This window comes from Carassius gibelio, chromosome A23 (genome assembly GCF_023724105.1).
Source record: "Carassius gibelio isolate Cgi1373 ecotype wild population from Czech Republic chromosome A23, carGib1.2-hapl.c, whole genome shotgun sequence".
Taxonomy (NCBI): Eukaryota; Metazoa; Chordata; class Actinopteri; order Cypriniformes; family Cyprinidae; genus Carassius; species Carassius gibelio.
In genome coordinates this window covers 2,973,120-2,995,014 of record NC_068393.1, presented here as the reverse complement: position 1 = coordinate 2,995,014, position 21,895 = coordinate 2,973,120, and the positions used below count along the sequence as shown (strand labels likewise).

At 39.5% G+C, this 21,895-nt stretch overlaps 1 long non-coding RNA gene and 5 other non-coding genes across 6 annotated transcripts; 3 read left to right on the top strand and 3 right to left on the bottom strand.

Moving 5' to 3' along the window:
- Positions 1-426: 426 nt before the first annotated feature.
- On the bottom strand, positions 427-498 carry trnal-uaa (transfer RNA leucine (anticodon UAA)). The gene has a single exon. It is a non-coding gene; the product is annotated as a tRNA-Leu (tRNA).
- Positions 499-595: 97 nt separating this feature from the next.
- On the bottom strand, positions 596-667 carry trnap-ugg (transfer RNA proline (anticodon UGG)). The gene has a single exon. It is a non-coding gene; the product is annotated as a tRNA-Pro (tRNA).
- Positions 668-1,088: 421 nt separating this feature from the next.
- trnaa-agc (transfer RNA alanine (anticodon AGC)) lies at positions 1,089-1,161 on the bottom strand. Its single transcript has one exon. It is a non-coding gene; the product is annotated as a tRNA-Ala (tRNA).
- Positions 1,162-6,213: 5,052 nt separating this feature from the next.
- trnap-ugg (transfer RNA proline (anticodon UGG)) lies at positions 6,214-6,285 on the top strand. The gene has a single exon. It is a non-coding gene; the product is annotated as a tRNA-Pro (tRNA).
- A 97-nt stretch (positions 6,286-6,382) lies between these two features.
- trnai-aau (transfer RNA isoleucine (anticodon AAU)) lies at positions 6,383-6,455 on the top strand. Its single transcript has one exon. It is a non-coding gene; the product is annotated as a tRNA-Ile (tRNA).
- Positions 6,456-17,110: 10,655 nt separating this feature from the next.
- On the top strand, positions 17,111-21,604 carry LOC127944518 (uncharacterized). The gene is made up of 4 exons (XR_008150377.1): positions 17,111-17,497; positions 18,983-19,202; positions 21,166-21,226; positions 21,538-21,604. It is a non-coding gene; the product is annotated as an uncharacterized LOC127944518 (long non-coding RNA).
- Positions 21,605-21,895: the final 291 nt, after the last annotated feature.

Below are 21,895 nucleotides of genomic sequence, written 5' to 3'. Positions count from 1 at the left end.
AACGTTACCTGAGCGGAGATTACATGCAATTGGCGAGGACGTGCGTGATTGGTGTATGAGAAATAGACCTTGCCATTTCATTGGACGCGGAAAAATAGAGATCGCAACGTGATTGATTTATAAAAGATAGAAGTCGTAACGTGATTGGTTTTTAAAAGATAGAAGTCGTAACGTGATTGGTTTTCAAAAGATAGAGGTCGTAACGTGATTGGTTTTCAAAAGATAGAGGTCATAACGTGATTGGTTTTTAAAAGATAGAAGTCGGCATACTATTGGATTAATTTTACAGACTTGTGGTTGTCAGGTACCGCCATTTCGGCCACAACAAGCTCCTGCTTAGCAAGCAGGGATTTCAGTGAGATCACCCTGCTCTTTGTCACAGGAGAAGAGCAGAGCAGAGATGAGCCCCCAGACAATAAAAACAGCTGGCCAGTACGGGGATCGAACCCGCGACCTTGGTTATTAGCACCACGCTCTAACCATCTGAGCTAACCGGCCTCCCTTAGCCATCTGTCTCTACCCGATTGAATAAAAAACTGCCTCAATGTTAGTGAACGCAATGAGACAACAAAGCTTCACGTTTTATCCCGACCAAGGGCTCATCCGGGATTTGAACCCGGGACCTCTCGCACCCAAAGCGAGAATCATACCCCTAGACCAACGATCCTTCCTGTGCTGGGCCGAGAAAAAAGAGCTACTGCAGCATCAATAAAAGAAGGAACATGAACTAACGTGGAAGCAATCAAAGACCTCGAGACAGTGTTAAAGGCTAACGAACGCAAGTTGGCCTCTTAACTGACCTAAAAATGTGGCTGTATCTAACATGTAGAGGGATGTTAGGGAGGACAGCTGAAACTGTCAGATGTCACTTAGACCAGCGGTTCTCAATTCCAGTCCTCGAGCCCCCTGCTCTTCACATTTGAAACACACCCGTTTCAAATCATCAGCTCATTAATAGAGACTTCAAGACCTGATTTGGGTGTGTCTAATAAGGGAGACATACGAAATGTTCAGAACAGGGTTGCCTCCAGGACAGGATTGAAAACCACTGATTTAGGGATGTGTGAGTAAAAGGGCAGGAGCCAACTTGGAGAATGCGGGCATCGATCCCGCTACCTCTCGCATGCTAAGCGAGCGCTCTACCATTTGAGCTAATTCCCCTGGCCTTTCAAGAATGACGGGCATAGCGGGGAATGACGGGCTTGATGCAAAGAGGCCGTCCCTCCTCTGGAACAATTCCAGACCTCGCTATCTTTTTATGGTGTTTTTGTACAATGGATGTATTATTGGCAAACGACACTGGACTGGCTGGAGAGATGCATGGCAAACGACACGGGACTGGAGTATCGACAACGAGCCGGACACGGTAAAAATCAAGATGCAAGATATACATGTGGTGAAAGGAAATACTTAAAGGAGGCAACTGTGATTGTGAATGTGGAGAATGTAAGTGAGGTGAAAGCTGTGGATATTATTAAAGCGGTGACGGACAAATGTGGATATGGTAAAATCTTAGCACTGAGGCCAAGACAAGGAAAGGAATATGAACTGACAATGGAAAAAGAAGAAACTTGTGATGAACTGACTGAGGGATTGTTAATTAAAGGAGTGAACTGTGAGATAAAGAAACTGCAAAACAGAGATTATGTTGTCTCTTTCATGCATCTGCCCGTCTACTTGCTGATGAAGAGATTTTAAATAAACTGGAGGTTTGGGGGGTTTCCCCAATTTCAAAAATAAAGCGTTGTGTTTATCCGGGCTCCAGCATCGAGGATGGGACAAGATATGTAAAGGCGCGGTTTCCGAAGGAGGTGGCCTCCCTACCGTACAGCACAAAAATAGAAACGGCAGAGGGTCCACAATACTTTAGGGTGATGCACAGCCATCAGGTGAAGACTTGTCATGTGGTGAAGGACTGCCCGGAGTTTAAGTGTCATAAAATGCGAGGAAAGAGGCCACTTCGCGAGAAACTGCAATACTGTGACGTGCCCGGAATGCAATTTGGTTTTAAATAAGTGTGAGTGTTGGATGCAGGGTGAGGAGGAGGAGCAGCAGCAGGTGGGCGGGCAGGTGCATGAAAGAGACAACGAGCAGCGAGACGTTGGAGAAAGAGCACGTGGTGAAGGACTGGAATTAAATAAGGATATAGAACAACAGAAAGAGTATACCAAACCGATCATACAAACATAACAGGATAGGGGAATTTGGACACAGATGGATTTGACGGACAGCTTGCAAAATGCTTTGGATAATGTGGAACTGGTTGATGAAAGGAATAAAGTACTGCATGATGCACAACAGGAGGGAATTGTATGTACACCGATGGATGTGACAGACAGTGTGCAAAAGGAGATGGACGCGGTAGAAATTAATGATGCTACAAAAGAGTGTGAACAAGGAAAAGAAAATGAGGAGACGCAGGGGAAATCATCGAAAAGAAGAAGATCTGTAAAGGTAATGCCCAATCTTGATACTGCAAGAAAAAGAATGCTTAAAGAAGATGGGATTGAGTGTGCAAATAAGTATGAGCTGCTAAAAGGTTTGGAGGAGATGGACTGAGTTTATGGGTTTTATGCATGTTATTATATGTTTTATGCTTTTATGAATTGTTACTTTTAATGCTAGAGGGCTTTCGAACGTAGGAAAATTTGAAAAAGTGAAAGAAATGTGTAAAGGAGAGGATGTGATTTTATTACAAGAAACTAACTGGAGGGAAGAGTACATGACTGAAATAAGGAAAAGTTGAAGTGGAGAGATTTTTTATAACAATGGTGATGGGAGGCTGGGAAGAGGAGTTGCGATTTTATTAAAAGAAAACTGTGGGGTATCATGTAAAACAATATATAATGACATAGATGGGAAATGTTTTGCGGTTGAAATGGAGTATGAGGAGAAAAAAATTATTGTAGTTAATATTCATGCACCGACTGTAGAGAGTGAGAAGAAGGAATATTTTAATGTATTAAGAGATTTTTTAAAAAAGCATAAAGAAGTTATTATGATGGGTGATTTTAATACTGTTTTCAGTAAATTAGAAATTGGTGAGGGAATGGTTTTTAAAAATGATAAAGGAAGAAAAGAACTGAAATTATTAATGGAAGAAAATAATATTATTGATGTATGGAGTGAAAGAAATGAAGAAAAGAAAGAATATTCAAGGAGGCAATTAGTGGGTAATTTTATGTGTAAGACAAGGATTGATTTTATTTTATGTACAAGGAACATTGAAGGTTTTATTGGTAACATGAAATATGTAGAATCAAGCTTAAGTGACCATAAACCACTTTTTATACAAGTAGACTGGAGTTCAGTGAAAAGAGGGCCGGGTGTATGGGTTTTAAATGTAGAGGTTTTGAAGAATGAGGAGTATGTGTTAAGTATTAAAGAAATTATTGAAAAAGAAAAGGAGAATGAAATGTACAGTGAAGATAAAAGGATATGGTGGGAAAATGTTAAAGGGGGGGTGAAATGCTCGTTTTCACACAATATCCTGTTAATCTTGAGTACCTATAGAGTAGTACTGCTTCCTTCATAACTCCAAAAAGTCTTTATTTTTATTATATTTATAAGAGAAAGATAGTCTGTACCGATTTTTCCCGGGAAAACACGAGCGCCTAGAGGCGTGACGTGTGGGCGGAGCTAAAGAATCACAAGCGCCAGTAGGCTTTTGAGTTGAGAGCATGTGGAAGCTGTTACACAGATCCAGAGGCTGAAATTTAACAAGAGCAGCATCAGCAGTATGCTATGTGGTATGTACTGAAACTGTATATATTTGCTTAGCGGTTTTGGAAAATGACTAAGTTCCACTTTATGTCGTCTTTTTTTTTTTTTTTTTTAAAGCTGTACATGTGGAAAGTGCAGTTTGATGACAACATCGCATGTTGTTTACTTGATGTGCTTACAAGCTGATAGCTAAGCTAACAACACAGAGATATTTGAAGCAGTTTTACTCACCTCATGTGGTTCCAACACACAATTGTGACCCTTTTCCGTTGAGACTGCATTATCCTTAAGAAATAAACGACGTGCAATCCGAAATGCAGGGAACAAACAAAAACACTTGCACAACTCCGTTGATGCTCTGTAAAAATAAACTCCATCCACTGGTCCCTTAATGCTGTTTCTCTTTTGGTAATCTGTGCAGGGTTGTCTTGCCCTGGCAAACAAAAACACACTTCTTTTGTGACTTTTCGCGACGCTCTCGCTCTGATCAGGCTGCGCTCAGCCTCTCAGTGCTCTGCTATATGGGAGCGCGCGCTCTTCCGGCAGAAGAGCGCGCACTTAGGACCCATATAAGGAAATTCCGCTCCATCTAACGTCACACAGAGCCATACTCGAAAAAACTTTCCGAAACTTGTGACAAACCGGAAGAGGTTTTTTTGGAACAAAAATACTCCTTCAAACGTACAACTTAATTTTTGAAACTTTGTCCATGTTTAGCATGGGAATCCAACTCTTTAACAGTGTAAAAAACTCAGTATGCATGAAATAGCATTTCACCCCCCTTTAAATATTTAGTAAAAAAATTCACAATAAAGTATTGCAAATTAATACAGATGTGTAAGAGGAAGAAGGAGAGAGAAATAAGAGAAAAATTGGAAAATGAATTAAATGAGAATGGGAAAGATATACAAAAAATAAAAGAATTGGAGGGATTATTGAAAGAAAAAATATGAAGCTGCAAGACTAAGGAGTAAAGCTAAATATACTGTGGAGGGTGAAAAATGTACAAAGTTTTTCTTTGATCTAGAAAAAATAAGAGAGAAAGCTGGAATGATTAAAGAAATAAAAGGGAAAAATGGTGTAGTGGCGGAAACAAATGAGGAAATATTAAAAGAAGTAAAAGCATATTATGAAAATCTGTTTAGTACTGAGGGGTTGAAAGAAGAAGAGAAATTGGAGTTACTAAATCAAATAAAAACAACAGTAGGAGAAGTAGACAAAAAAGACTGTGATGAAGAGATAAGAGAAGAAGAGATAAAAAGAGCAATAAGTGAATTAAACAAAATAAAAGTCCAGGTATAGATGGTTTGGGGAGTGAATTTTATATAGTTTTTAAAAGAACATTTTAAAAAAAGAGGAAATGAATCAGAGAATGGGGATGGGATTAATAAAGTTGATATATAAAAGAAAAGGAGATAAAGTAGACCTAAAAAATTATAGACCAATTACAATGCTGAATACAGATTTGAAAATTTTAACAAAAGTTTTAGCGAATAGATTGAAAGAGGTAATGCCAACCATAATTAAAACAAATCAAGTGTATGGAGTAAAAGGGAAAGATATAGCGAACACAACTTTAAGTATAATAGATAGAATAAGATATATGAAAGAAAAGAACAAAAAAGGATATGTTATTAGTTTGGATTTTGAAATGGCCTTTGATAGAGTGGAGCATGATTATTAATTTGGAATTTTAAGAAGGTACGGGTTTGGGGATAATTTTGTCAAGTGGATTACAATTTTATACAGGGGAGCAATAACAAGAATACAGAGTAACGTTTTTTTAACAGAATGTTTTAAAATTACTAGGTCAATAAGACAAGGATGTCCATTATCAGCGCTTTTATATTCTTTAGTTGCAGAACCATTGGGATTAGCTGTTAAAATAGATGAAGATATAAGAGGGATAAACATTGAAGGAAGTGGGGGAAATGAAAAAATATTTCAATATGCAGATAATACAACAATAATAGTTAAGGATATAGAGAGTGTTAATAAAGTAATGGAAGTAGTACAGAGGTTTTGTAGGGGATCAGGATGTTTAGTGCCTGGGGAAAATTTTTAGACAAAGTTGAGTATGATCCACATGGGAGAGAAAACATTTTAAATCAACCTCTGTTTTTAAACAAAAACATTTGAAAACAGGACAAAGAATTGTTTTTAAAGAAATGGATGGATGTGGGGATAACAAAAGTGAGAGATGTTTTGTATGAATATAAAGAAGGGTTTTTACCAACACGGTGAAGAGCAGGGGGCTCGAGGACTGGAATTGAGAACCGCTGGTCTAAGTGACATCTGACAGTTTCAGCTGTCCTCCCTAACATCCCTCTACATGTTAGACACAGCCACATTTTTAGGTCAGTTAAGAGGCCAACTTGCGTTCGTTAGCCTTTAACACTGTCTCGAGGTCTTTGATTGCTTCCACGTTAGTTCATGTTCCTTCTTTTATTGATGCTGCAGTAGCTCTGTTTTCTCGGCCCAGCACAGGAAGGCTAGTTGGTCTAGGGGTATGATTCTCGCTTTGGGTGCGAGAGGTCCCGGGTTCAAATCCCGGACGAGCCCTTGGTCGGGATAAAACGTGAAGCTTTGTTGTCTCGTTGCGTTCATTAACATTGAGGCAGTTTTTTATTCAATCGGGTAGAGACAGATGGCTAAGGGAGGCCGGTTAGCTCAGCTGGTTAGAGCGTGGTGCTAATAACGCCAAGGTCGCGGGTTCGATCCCGTACTGGCCAGCTGTTTTTATTGTCTGGGGGCTCATCTCTGCTCTGCTCTTCTCCAGTGACAAAGAGTAGGGTGATCTCACTGAAATCCCTGCTTGCTAAGCAGGAGCTTGTTGTGGCCGAAATAGCTCTACCTGACAACCACAAGTCTGTAAAATTAATCCAATAGTATGCCGACTTCTATCTTTTAAAAACCAATCACGTTATGACCTCTATCTTTTGAAAACCAATCATGTTACGACTTCTATCTTTTAAAAACCAATCACGTTACGACTTCTATCTTTTATAAATCAATCACGTTGCGATCTCTATTTTTCCGCGTCCAATGAAATGGCAAGGTCTATTTCTCATACACCAATCACGCACGTCCTCGCCAATTGCATGTAATCTCCGCTCAGGTAACGTTAAATTATTTACATTCCGCTCATGTATGTTATTTATATCTTGATATGAATGAAATGGTTTAGGATTTTTGTTCTTTAGGAATAGCAAGATTGGCCATGTAAATTAGCCTATGATTACCGCTTGATACTACGTAACGTCAACTGTCACTGATGTGTAAATACTATTACGACCGGAGCTAACGTAACTGTAAATATGTCGAATTTAACCGATTAACAAGTTTTCTCAATGAAAAAAAAAAGCTTTTTATTTAATTGTCATAAGGTTCCACAGCTTTTTCCAAATGCGGCATTTGAACACACAAAATAAATTTGGAAAATGTTAATGTTTTGTTTAACTTTTACACGTATGTTATATGTTTGTACATATGTTATGACCAGTCAAAAGAAGTGAATGGATAAGTTTATACATTCAGGTTCATGCCCTTATCACATGGACACAGTTGAAAGACCACAATATGTTTAATCTGAGTATTTGTTTTAGTCAAATTAATCCATAATGCTATATATTTATTTATTTATTTATACTCATAAACGTGTTGTATGAGCCTAGGTCATTGAGACATACAGCCATAATAGAAAGATCTATCACAACTTGTTAAGACTCTATGTAATTGTTCTTATACTTTTGTTCTTGTTATAATCTTATTATATGTATTTTTTTATATTTGTACAAACATACACACATAGATACAAACATACATATATATATATATATATATATATATATATATATATATATATATATATATATATATATATATATAAATGTTATATAATTGTTTTGACATTATATATATGACTGAATTGTGCAATTGAAATGTTTCCTCTTGGCATGAATATAGCCCCTGCTGCTGACATGGCATTAAATAATAAATAAATAAATCACAACATGTTATATGTAAGATAATATGTGTATTATAATGAACTTATAATCTGCTATAATATGGCGGTCGTTCTGGACCAGGAACACAACTAGCTATCATGAAATGAACACAACAGGAGGGTAAATGCTACAGGCTACAATGGCAGTTAGTGTAACGTGTTATGTAGTGTTTCAGGCAACGACATGGCTTCAGCTAAGTCTCACAAAGGCATGAGTAATGCTGAATGGCTTGCGCGTCTGGAGAGTTTTGCCCAAACAGGAGTTTGGCCATCTACACAGGGGAATAGACCTTCTCCCCGACAAAAAAGATGGCATGAGATGTATCAGAAGGTAAGTTATGCAGCTAGATTCATGGGCAAACTAACAAACTTTTTTGACAATACATTGTGGTATTTTTATTTATGTGTATGGTTAAGTAATTACATGTAAAATACAATGTTATATTGATATAATTATGATGACTTATTGCTGTTTTGAGATCCAGTGTCAGAGGTATAATTCATGTTCACAGATAGAAAAGTGCCCTCTGCAAATGAGGGGACAGACCACTCTTCTGAAGGAAGCTCAGACATGTATTTGTGGCTTTCACAAGGTAACTTCAATTAGCCTGGTTCAAGTTGCATAAATAGATAGATGTGTTTGCAACATCAATGTGTCTTTATATCTAAAATCACATTAGGAAGACTGTTTTGTACTTTATGCATGTGTCACAGGTTCATCCACCAGTCACAGGGGAAGCATCACAGAGCACCCCGGCCCAAAGCACACCCTCTGTCAGCGATGTGTCATGTCCTGCAAAGAGACCTAAACTGACATTGTCAATGGTAAGCAGACCACACTATTGCATGCATCACTGCAGATACTGAAACATCTCAACCTTTAACTATAGTGTTAGGGTTTTGTTATCACTAACCATGACAAATCTTTTTAGTTTGAAAAGTCAAGGTTTGGAGGCTCACATGTGGCAGCAGCAAAACCTAATTTGAGCACCCAGAGGAAAACCTCTCAGGTTAATATTAAAAGACATCAAGACTTTTATAATGTCATCATGACTTTATCACTATGTAATTTTAATGTATTAAAAACATGGCAATCCCCTTAATAAATTATTCATAATGTTTGACTCCACAGATGTTAGAGCACTCCAGTTCAGCTACAGTTTCATGTCCACCCTCTGATCCTCATCCTCCTCCATCCCCCAAACCTCATCAGCCCGTCATCCAGTCCTCCTCTTCCTTCTTCCTTCCTCCACCTCAGAGTTCACAACGCATCATAAAAACAGCAACGCCATCAACTGTTTCTGAGAATACTGTTGTGAGGAGCCCAGTAAGATCTCATTCAAAATATATACATGTCTTCATCATTTAATGCTCTCTTAGCTTTTATTTAAACCAGTGTTTTTGATAATATCAGCAGGTCTCATCTCAGCCAGAAGATCTCCCCCTTCTGTGGCCACAGACAATGCCACAGCAAGACCAGAAGTGGGTGTCAGAAGCACTTTTTAGGGTTGGTGCAAAGGGAAAGCTGGAGCTGCGTGAAAACCTACAGTTGTGGTATCACCCCCCACCACCAGCCCTGTTGTACCACCAAGCTCCAACACCTGATAGGTTTTTTTCACAGCGTCTCTTGCTCTGGATGCCATATAAGCTGTGGAAGGTGCGGCTCCAGTGTACTAACCCTGCCTGTGCCAGGCAACAGCTGTGTGGTGGTGGACTGCACAGGAGGGTACGACAGGTGTTAGACATTGACAGATACTACAACCTGGTGACAGAGACCCTGATCTGCACCAGGTGTAGAACCAGCTATCTGTCCTGGAGTCATGCTGTGCTGCAGCAGTTGGACCTGGCCCATCGATCTGAATTCAGGGTCATCCTCACACGCAAGTAATTATTTTGCAGTCATTTTCACTTATGTACTACCCTTTCTGATAAATATTTCCTACAATAATTAGATACCTTATAATAAGATACTTAAATGAATGCTTTTTTCCAAGGTATGCCTGTGACATTCGGGTTCTTCGCTTGCTGCGTGAGAGGGGCATGGGGAATGGCCCAGTGAGGATCATCGGCCAGCTGAGAGAGAACCACAGTGAGGAGTGGTTGAAACGTGCGCTTCGGTACACATCAGAGTGTGTGGCCTTTTTTGATAATCGTGGCCTGCATCCGCTGCACTTCCAGGAGCCACCACCACTTGCTTCAGTACCCAGCTACAAATGGCTCCTCACTGTATATAGTCAGGACATTCTCAACAGGCTCGATCACATAAAGGCCAGCATAACATCCACGTATGGATCAATCTTAAAAATGGATTCAACTAAGAAGGTCAGACAAGCTGCTTAATTGACTGTACCCTTATCTATAATGTATTGTTAGACCAAGAGAGCTTTATTTTTTTCAGTGTAACTGATTTGGATGCATGTTGTATTATTTGCTATGCTTATTGTTTCTTTCAGATCACCAAGAAGTTGAGCGGGCCTGCGAAAGGCACAGCACAGTGGCTTACCTCAGTGGGCAATGAGATAGGTCAGGTGCTGATGAGTGTCCTGACTGCGAATGAAGGGGCTGGGTTAGACCTCATGGCTGCAGGGCTCATGGAGCGATACCGGAGTGCTGGTGTTGATCCTCCCACTATCATTTATGTGGACTGTGATTGTTGCAAGAAAGTGGGAGAGACTAAATTGAAGAGGCGGTTCAGCGGCTGGCCAGATGTCATCGTCCGCCTAGACATTTGGCATTTTATGCGACGTCTGGCAGTAGGGTGCACCACTGACGCCCACCAGTTGTACCCTACTTTTATGGCAAGGCTGTCATCCTGTATTTTTGAGTGGGATGCAGGGGATCTCACTCTGCTGAGACAGGCCAAAAGGGAGCAACTCATCCAACAGGGCTGGCCTACTCTGTCGGAGGCAGAACTGGACCATCATTTAACTAAAGCTGAGCTGCTCCAGCACTGCAGGAGGAGAACACGGGGAGAAGAAACCACTTTCCGCCTCCTTGATATGCTCATCAGAGAGCTCATGGGTGGCAAGGGGAATGATGCTCTTGGTGTTCCTCTACTTGACAGTGTGAGAATGCAGCACATCTGGAATGTCCAGAGGCGGCACATCACCTGTATCCAAGACCCTCCAAATGTGCCGCTCTATACTGAAACTGGAACTACAAGCAAGGGTGGGGTGGTTCTAAAAACTTATCGTTGTGCCAGAGGCTCCACATCCCTGGAATCATTTCACTGCCACCTAAACAGATTTATTCCAGGTTTGTCATGTCAGAATATACCACATTTTGCCACTAATTCCTGTTTATCAAGATATTTGCAGATTAAATTTTCTGTTTTGCATTTTCTCAAAGCAATATTTGGCTTTCTATTTCTTTTTCTAGGGAATAGCGCAAACAGCCTGAACTTCCAGATTTATCTCCTGGAAGGTTTATTACGCTGGAATCAGGACCGCGCTGAAGCTGCTGTTGCAGATGGAGGTTCAACTCTGCGCTCTTACACAGGGGAGCTGGTTTACTCTGTCAATGAGAACTACAATAAGTTGTATGGCAGGAAATTGGTCCCTAGCTTCACTCCACCTGCAGTATACACAGGTAAAAATATTTTGATAAATGCAGCTCATGATGTAGCATGTTTTTGGTAAAATTACAAGTGCTTTTGGACAATAATAATGTAATTTTGACATATCAGAGAAAAATTATACTACCAGAATATTTATACATTATTCTGTGTTCTAGGTTTCAGGGCAGAAAATAAAATACATAGTAGAATATAGAGTAATCCTGTCTTTTTTATGATACCCTCTGAATTAGATATATATTGTTCATACAGAAGTGGACAACAAAATATTTACTGCATTTCTAAATAAACCTTTCTGCATAATTTCCATTAAAAATGTTTCCTGTTACAAATATTTCCTCAGGGGAGCTCATTGGAGTACAGTACTTGTTGAGGCAGAATAGTCAGCCCCTGGAGGACATGTGCCCTACCTCTGATAGGACCTCTCAATTGCTGGAGGAGATAGATGTGGAGGAGCAAGTGGAAAAGGATGAGGGTTTCATTGATTTCTTTGGAGAGGAAGCCACAGTGGCAAATCTTGTGGCATCAGATGACTTAGTCCTTTCAGGTCCACCAGTTCTACCACCTGCACCAGTTCCCAGTGTCCAGGCTCCTACAGCTGCACCACTGCCCAGTGTCAAAATTCCACCACTGCCCAGTGTCCAAACTCCACCACTGCCCAGTGTCCAGACTCCACCATTGCCCAGTGTCCAGACTCCACCATTGCCCAGTGTCCAGACTCCACCACTGCCCAGTGTCCAAACTCCACCATTGCCCAGTGTCCAAACTCCACCACTGCCCAGTGTCCAAACTCCACCACTGCCCAGTGTCCAAACTCCACCATTGCCCAGTGTCCAGACTCCACCACTGCCCAGTGTCCAGACTCCACCACTGCCCAGTGTCCAGACTCCACCACTGCCCAGTGTCCAGACTCCACCACTGCCCAGTGTCCAGGCTCCACCACTGCTCAGAGTCCGGGCTCCTTCAACTGCACCAGTGCCCAGTGTAGCTGCACCACTGCCCAATGTCCAGGCTCCACCACTGCTCAGAGTCCGGGCTCCTTCAGCTGCACCACTGCCCAGTGTCCAGGCTCCACCACTGCTCAGAGTCTGGGCTCCTTCAGCTGCACCAGTGCCCAGTGTCCAGTCTCCACCACTGCTCAGAGTCCGGGCTCCTTCAGCTGCACCACTGCCCAGTGTCCAGGCTCCACCACTGCTCAGAGTCCGGGCTCCTTCAGCTGCACCACTGCCCAGTGTCCAGGCTCCACCATTGTTCACAGTCCGGGCTACTTCAGCTGCACCAGTGCCCAGTGTCCAGGCTCCACCACTGCTCAGAGTCCGGGCTCCTTCAGCTGCACCACTGCCCAGTGTCCAGGCTCCACCACTGCTCAGAGTCCGGGCTCCTTCAGCTGCACCACTGCCCAGTGTCCAGGCTCCACCATTGTTCACAGTCCGGGCTACTTCAGCTGCACCAGTGCCCAGTGTCCAGGCTCCACCACTGCTCAGAGTCCGGGCTCCTTCAGCTGCACCACTGCCCAGTGTAGCTGCACCAGTGTCCAGTGTCCAGGCTCCACCACTGCTCAGAGTCCGGGCTCCTTCAGCTGCACCACTGCCCAGTGTCCAGGCTCCACCACTGCTCAGAGTCCGGGCTCCTTCAGCTGCACCAGTGCCCAGTGTCCAGGCTCCACCACTGCTCAGAGTCCGGGCTCCTTCAGCTGCACCACTGCCCAGTGTAGCTGCACCAGTGTCCAGTGTCCAGGCTCCACCACTGCTCAGAGTCCGGGCTCCTTCAACTGCACCAGTGCCCAGTGTAGCTGCACCACCTCTCAGTGTCCAGGCTCCACCATTGTTCACAGTCCGGGCTCCTTCAGCTGCACCAGTACCCAGTGTCCAGGATTCACCATTGTTCACAGTCCGGGCTCCTTCAGCTGCACCAGTACCCAGTGTCCAGGATCCTTTAGATACACCAGTGCCCTCAGCAATGGTAAAATTTCCTTTTCTATACGAATTGTCACTCATTTAATTATCTGCCATTAAGCAGTAAACTTACTTAACAGCATGTAAATACCTAACCAACCGTTATATATTTCCAGGCTGTTGACGAACACTGCATTCCTGGAATGGACCGGGTGGATGCGTTGGCAGAGTGTCTGGTGGAGCTGCGCACACAGACAAGCCTCACACTTACCAACCAACAAGTTGCGACCATTGTGGGTCTGTGGCAGAACCTGGACAAATTTGATAAAGACAGGGTGGTGTATGCTGCTCGTCATCAAGACAGGCTACTTACAGGACGTTTTAGGTCCCCAAAAAAGAAAGCTGTCTTCACTCCTGGTGTCGACAGCACAAAAAGGTGTGTTTTGGGTTCTAGCGGCTCTCCAGCACAGTGGCCTAATTGCTGTCGCCTTGTTGAAATGATTTTCATAAGGTTATGTAACAACTTTAAAGTTAAGCAACTTCAATCTGGCCATCAGCCGTACACCTTCAGCGTTCAGCCACGTCCAGCCAGCTAAGGACAATTTGTCCCAGGCCGACAGCACCACACCCATTGGTTCCTGACACACCCACTGCCCCTGTTGTGTCTCAGATGTTTCTGGTGCCCTGCCCAGCCCCATTTTCCACCATTAACCCTGGAGCAATTTCCTCTGAGCCACCTGCAAATGACACAGCCACTCCAACCAAACGATCGTACAATCGCACTGTAAAAGCAAATTCGTGCAGAATGTGTGGCCAATTTCGTACTCAAGAAACTGGCCATAGCCAGTACAAAGGCAAAATATATTGCCCTAATAAAGAAACAATTACGAAGGAGCAGTGGTTACAGATTATGAGAAGATAACTCATTTATTTATGTGTGATACATTCATTTTGTTCTCTTGGTTGGATCTGTTCTGTTTTTTATCTTCCAGCCATATTTAATGTTAAAGAGTTATACTGTGCACTTTTTTTTATCTTGTATTATTATTATTATTATTATTATTATTATTATAAACATGTGGGTATGTATGTGAATACACTATAATACATATGGAAATATATATACATATTAAATAAAGTTAAACTATTTATTATTATTATGATTATAGAAAGGTTTATGTGTAGAGGAAGCAGTATAAAGTAAAATACCAAAATGTGTAGATTTTGATGTATATATTTATATATTTTTTTTTGTACTTATTTTATATAGCGTGTGCACTTAAAATTCTTAATTTTATATTGAATTTAGTACTTTTCCTACATTTTTTTAAATATGTATATAGTTAATAAATATATTTCTCTTTGACTGGTGTGTTGTATTTATTTGTTTTATTGAATGTAATGACATTCAGTTTACAGTTAAATTCAATGTCACGTGTAGCTTTGCAGTAAGTAATATGATACAATAAAGTGTGAATGCCTTAATAAGGAGGTTATTTTGTCCCTACTGCCACAGAAAATGATTGCCTTAATAAATGCACTTGGACTAATGATAATGATAATGAGGATAAAATAAAAATCAATTTTAAAAACGAAAGAATCATTAAATCAAAAACATTACTGTCAAAATCAATCTTAGAAACGAAACAATAATTAATTTCAAATACATTACTTTTAAAATCAAACTTGGACACGAAACAATCGATTTATGATTTTTAACAAATACACGCATAACTTTATGTGACAGCGTGGATTCGAACCTGCGATTTCCTGAATTTCTCGCGCTTCTCTTCCTCCCTCTCCCCTCTTCCCCCCCTTCTTATACAGACAATTGTTCCCCAGCTATGGCGGAGTTGGGAGAGCGTTAGACTGAAGATCTAAAGGTCCCTGGTTCGATCCCGGGTTTCGGCAAAATCTCCTACTCATTTCCTCTTTTTGAGGCGGGCCAGTGACCAAAAATCACTGGGTTCCAACTTCTCTGTATAACTGCTTCCCCACTGCCACGGAGCTATCTGTTTCCCAGTTGGCCACCAAACAAGCAGTTTCGGTTCCCTGGTGTAATGGTCAGCACTCTGGGCTTTGAATCCAGCGATCTGAGTTCGAATCTTGGTGGAACCTGTGTGCTTTCTTGCCGCAGGAAAAGATAAAAACAGCACTAGTTTGGCACTGGTGACAGTCTTTGTGGCACTGTGAGCAACGGCTGCTCCAGGTAAGGTTTCATGGTGTAATGGTTAGCACTCTGAATCCAGTGATCCGAGTTCAAATCGCGGTGGGACCACTTTTTGCAACCAATTTGCGCAGGACCATGTCTGAAATACTTTTTGGCAGCTTTGAGTCCAAAAAAATTAACTAACGTAGAGACTGTGGCAGCATTGCATCGATGCCCAGTCGGTCTCTTTAGGGCAGTGGTTCTCAAACCTGTCCTGGAGGCACCCCTGCCCTGCACAGTTTGATTGTCTGCCTTATTAGACACACCCAAATAAGGTCTTGCGGTCTCTATCAATGAGTTGATGATTTGAAACAGGTGTGATAGATGAGGGAAACATTCAAAATGTGTAGGGCAGGGGTGCCTCCAGGACAGGTTTGAAAACCACTGCTTTAGGGAACTGTGTGTAAAATGGCAATGTTTTGCAACCAATTTGCACAGGACCATGTCTGAAATACTTTTTGGCAGCTGTGAGACCCAAAAAAAGCTAACGTGGGAGTGTCGCAGCATTGCGTCAGTGCTAGACACACCCAAATCAGGTCTTGCAGTCTCTATTAATGAGCTGATGATTTGAAACTGCCCAGCAAACACAGAACGTTCCCCTAACGTTAGTTTTTGGTTCCCGTTTGGTTATTTAGTAAAAAACCAAAAAATAACGTTAGGGGAACGTTTTTTTTTAGGTTTTTTTTTTTTGCAACCATAAAATAACGTTCCCGGAACGTTGCAGGGTGGTTATTTTTAAATAACCTAAAAATAACCTATAGAGAACGTTCCCTTATGGTTATTTTTAGGTTATTTTTTTGCAACCATAAAATAACGTTCCAAAAACGTTGCAGGGTGGTTATTTTAAAAATAACCTAAATATAACCTTTAGAGAACATTCCCTTATGGTTATTTTTAGGTTATTTTTTGCAACCATAAAATAACGTTCCAAAAACGTTGCAGGGTGGTTATTCTAAAAATAACCTATAGAGAACGTGCCCTCATGGTTATTTTTTATTTGCAAACATTTCTAGAATTCTCTCTTGGTCAGTTTTAGTTTATTTTTTTCACTCTTGATTATTTATTTTCGTGCAATAGGAGTATGAATTTAAAAATAACACTCAAATAGCAACATTGTTTCATTTCTTTAATTATAACTATTTAGAATTGCTGGACATATCACTGACATTAATAAATCTGGTTCATCAGAGCAAAGACTTTAACTGTTACACTATTGTTTTTGAAAGATCTTGTGACAGTGAAGACTGGAATAATGATGCAGAAAATTCAGCTTTGAATCACAGGAATGTGTTACATTTTAAAATAATATTCCCACAAAAACAAATAATTTTAAATGTATTCTAAATTGTATTAATATTTCACCCCAGACAGCACACGTACATTGCAGAGACATCTGTGAAAAAGCAAATGAATCAGTACAACTCGGGTTTTTAACATAACACCATATGCAACAGTTGTTGCATAGAGCTTGGACTACACCAAAAATAGAACGAGGAATCATTTCCTGAAGGGGATTTGTCCTGTCCCGCCAGTGTAGACATTAGTGATTATGGTTTCCTTAATACAAGCAAAGTATTTCTAGAGTAAACACTAGAGACAGACTTTTTTTATTCCCTTTATACCCTTGGCTAATACTAATATATATATATATAATATATATATATATATATATATATATATATATATATAGTATAGAAATTGTAAGTGGATAAATTTGCTATAGAAATTGTAAATGGATAAATTTGCATTTATTTGTACAAATGTAGATAAAGTAAACATGTAAATATAAATCGTGTTACATTTCCTGTACAAGTGTGTTGGTTACATACAAAAACAAATATGTTCGCTATGGACAAACAAGCAGACAGATGTATCAAGGCTGTAACCAATAAGTGGTAGATGTGGTGGTGATGGGGCATCATGATGGTGAGTAATTATGCAGGTTGTTTCTGCTGGTATGACAACACACTCCCAACCCAAACTTTTCCATAGGTGGAATCCAGCGATGAATCCCCACTGAACATCCTGATTGTGGTGACCAAAAAAGATGTAGTTCTGAAAAAGTCCTAAAACAGCTGAGCCACAGAGAGGTCAGGAGCTCATGTTGACACTTCTGTACTCCTGTAAAAAAATATGTAGAATATGAATCCTACATTTAAAATAAATATTTTACCAAAATATAAATATTAGTCAAAATGATTGCGCTCCTGTTCTCTTCAATTATTCAAGTCCACACGCATCTATCAAAGCATCTGACAGGGCATACCACAAACAAAATTTAAGTATTTTCTCTGCTCCTTTTTTGTGTTCTGTGTGTGACTTAAATAATCCAATCTACTCCAGTTATAAAAGATGCTGCTGGTTTAGATTTAACAGATGCAGTCATGCCTTGACTGGACTCTTGTCATGTCAATTGTGATAAGACTTTTAGTAGTATGGCTGTCGCCATCTTTGATAATTCTTTAATCGCTGTTGCTATAGTAAGAGGTAATAATCACAAATAGAATACTACTTGACTTCAGTTACCTATGCATACAAACAGCATTCAAAACACTATTGAAAGTTGTTGTTTAGAGAACACAGAGTAGATGCAGTTGTTACTCCCAACTACACCCACACTGCCAAAAGCACCAAAAGTTGGTTAAATGATCATGGTGTTAGTGTGCTTGACTGGCAAGCAAACTCACCAGACCTGAACCCCAGAGAGAATCTATGGGCTATTGTCAAGAGGAAGATGAGGCAAAATGACTCTGATTGTTCAACTCTGGACAAACTTTATTTTATAAGAATAGATTTATTCATGGTGTATCGCATATCCTATATTCCAAAAAATTTGTTCTTCAATTTGCATTCTTTGAAGATGACTGGAAATAGTGTGGAATAACTTGACTTTTTGATATATATAAAGAAAATAAAATGTGGTATTTTATCAAATTAACCTAAAACATTTTGATGATTAAAATAATGGCAAATATAGTGCGCTTTACAACTGTTTACATGTAGGAAGAGGTTTGGTGGTGGAAAGTGGGAGAAAGGTCTTCACCCAAATTTTGCCATGCACCCATATTTACATATTCATAGTTTAACAAATGAGGCAAGGGTGTAGAGTTACATTCAATCTATTTTAAGGCATGAGAAGATTATTTTCACAAGAAAAACATTTAAATATGTCACTTTGATGATCAAAGATAAGTTTTAAGGGATACAATAATTGACTACAGGGGGACTTTTAATAAAAATCAGTGTATTTAATTCATATAGTGAAGACTAAGCAGCGTTTAATTTTTACATTTGATTCGTTTTTGCTGTTAAACCTAATCTGGGCCTACCTGAAACCCTGAACCCCCTGCTTTACACTTATGTTAAAAAGGCACTTTCTATGTAAAGCTACAGTAAGCACAGCTGTTTAGAAGTTGTGGTTATGCTTTCTTCTCACAAAAATAATGTGAAACATTAACGTGATTTAGAGTTTTCAGATTTTAAATATACCTACACACTTTAAAGCATTATTGAATATTATCAGTTATTACAAGTTATCACAATCGCATAATGCATTTTTCTTCAATATCATGCAGCCCTAGGTTTTGGCATACAAAAATACAGTCAACGTTGTTGAAAAAACAACAACAACAACAACAAAGAAAAAACATACTTGAAAGTGGAGTTTGTGGGAGAAGAGACAACTAGATCGGTATAGATTAGATCATGGTGGTCTCCATAAATAGACCGGTTGCCGAAGAGTGAATGATGGGGGGACCACAGCCAAACATCAAGACAGAAGTCTGCATGAGTCAGGTAAGCAGAATAAATTGCATTATGAATAAACATTAATAAAACAAATGGTTAAAGTCACTAGTCAAAGTAGTTTATTGGTTTACCGGTAATCCCTAAAAATCAAAGCAATGTATATGACAGCACACACAAAGGCTCTTTTAAGAGCTATATATTGAGAGTGTCTTTTTTTATTTATTTATTAGCATGCTATGATGAATCTTGTAAATCAGAGATGCAGGATATGCTAGTTATTTATTTATTTTGTTAAGAATTATCTCTAATGCCTTCTTTAAGAAATATTCTAGAAAATGTTCCTTTCATAGCAGAAACAAGCAATAAATATTATTATTATGAATAATATTCTCTATATTGCACAAGGCTTAATGAATAACTTTCTTAATTTGCCGTCTAGCCCCATAGACTCCAATTCATTTTGCACTCATGGCGATCGCCCCCAGTGGAACTCTGGTGGTACTGCAACCAAAATTCGGTACAATAGGACGTCAGGCTCTGGTGAAACTCTCAAACTGGGAGGGAAAGAAAAAAAAACGATTTAACTTATATTTTTGGTAACACCATTCCCTTGACTATAGTAGGAAACCACAAACACCACACTATTTGAAAACTCTGTTTTTTCTACTTTTAATGCCAAGTTAACGCAGTGTGTCATTATATAATTTTACATACAATATTTTAAAAATTAAAATAAATAAACTTTTCTCTCAATGCTTAAATTCTTACTCGCGTGCCAAGCCCGCGAAACCGGGCAGCTGGCTTATATAAACCGGGGTCTTCGCCCACCGCGCGCACAGCCTGACTCCCCTTTGAGTGACATCCCCAGCAGTGCGTTTTCCTGAGGTAAATTACTTTTTACTTAATCAGTTTGGTTAAATTACTTTTTTAAATTATGGGCCGACAATAAAAGTAAATGAAATTTAAAACTATGAAGAAAGAAAGTAATATTTAATTATAATAAGTAATTATAATAAACAGTCTGAGGGAACAGTTCGTTTTTTTCTGAGGATTATAACTAACGTTACTAAAATAAATAGCAGGCGTTTCACTCATGAAACCCATTAAATTGTAATAAAAATTGGGCTGTCTTTTTCGGTAAATGGATCACATCTGACACGGAGAACGATTTTCCGTCTTTTTATATCTACAGTCCGCTCATCGGAACCGTAAAGACCGTTAAATGCCGTTACATCTGTGTGACGTCATGGCTAATGGAGCCAATCCGCTCCGTTTGATAGACGCTCTTTTGTTTCATAGTTATCTGCAGTGTTTCCGATTCATAACTAGAGTGTGGCGGATCGCCACAGTTCCAAAATAAATGTTAACATTACAAAATGTTTACATTACTTAAAGAGACCAATTATACAATTATTCTTAATACTATTGTTATTACTCATATTTGTATGTTAAGTTAGTGCATTGTCACAGGTTTGACTGCGAGCGCGTGAGCTCCCGCCCTCTCACACACTGAGCCTGTGCGTGCACCGAGAAACATTAGAGACTCATAAGCCTTTACACCTTTATGAACTCGGGCATCCCTCATTTTGTAACAACAACAATTAAAATGGAACATAATAATCATAATCATAATAATATTATTCTCGAGAATGAAAATGCATTTTACTGTGACTTATTTGTTAGTAGGCTGTAACAAATGTATCTCGAATACATTGCTTTGCATTCATCTCATCTTGTGTTATCAGATGATTATATACACATTCAGAGCCTTTATAAACTTTGAGAATTTATAAAATAATTATTCACTTCTCTCTTTTCCAGTGTCGATTGCCGTCTGATTGTTGTAAGTGAAAATAGCAGTAAACCTGCATCTCTGATTTGACAGTTTCATCATAAAATAGAAATTTACTAATAGTCACTGATGAAACTAAAAACATTTTCATTTGTACAGACACATTTCACTCATATTCATTACTCTTTTTTCTTTTCTCTCCTTTGTTTGTGTCTACAGCAGCTATACACACCCCAAAGGCTCTTTTAAGAGCCACATCACCAAGAGCGTCTTTGGCTTTGTAAGGATATACTTTGACTGACTATCAGATCCCAATCAGTATTTGAGTTTAGATCAGTTAAATCAACATCAGGCAGCATGTTAGTAATGTCTTAAAAGACATTAAAGGAATAGTTCTTAAAAAAAAAAAAAAAAAAAAAAAAAAAAAAAAAGATCTTTGATCTGCCAGTTTTCATAGTAATACTCTAAAAAATGGTATTTTAGTACTCTGTTCATCAATACAGACCCATAAATAGTTCATAAGTATGTTTTCAATATCTCACTCATAATCAGTAAGGTTTCTTACTTTTCTTTCTTCTGCTTGTGTGTTAGTGACACCAACATACAACCCAAAGGCTCTTTTCAGAGCCACATCGCCCAGCATCCTTGGCTTTGTAAGTATGTTTCTACTGACTGTCAGACACTTTTAATTATTTGGGTATAGATCAATTAAAGTTATATTGTGCAGCAAACCAGAGCCATCAGTGTCTTTTTATAAACAAATTAAAGAGGTTGTTTTTCTAAAGTACAGTCTAGCACCCTGCATTTATGACTAGTGTTGTCAAAAGTAGTAGTATTTGAAACAATACAATATCATTCTGCATTTCTGATTTAGCATGTTCATAATATACCGTTTAGTCAATAATAATTAATGAAAATAATACATATTCATATGTAGACATTTGCAATA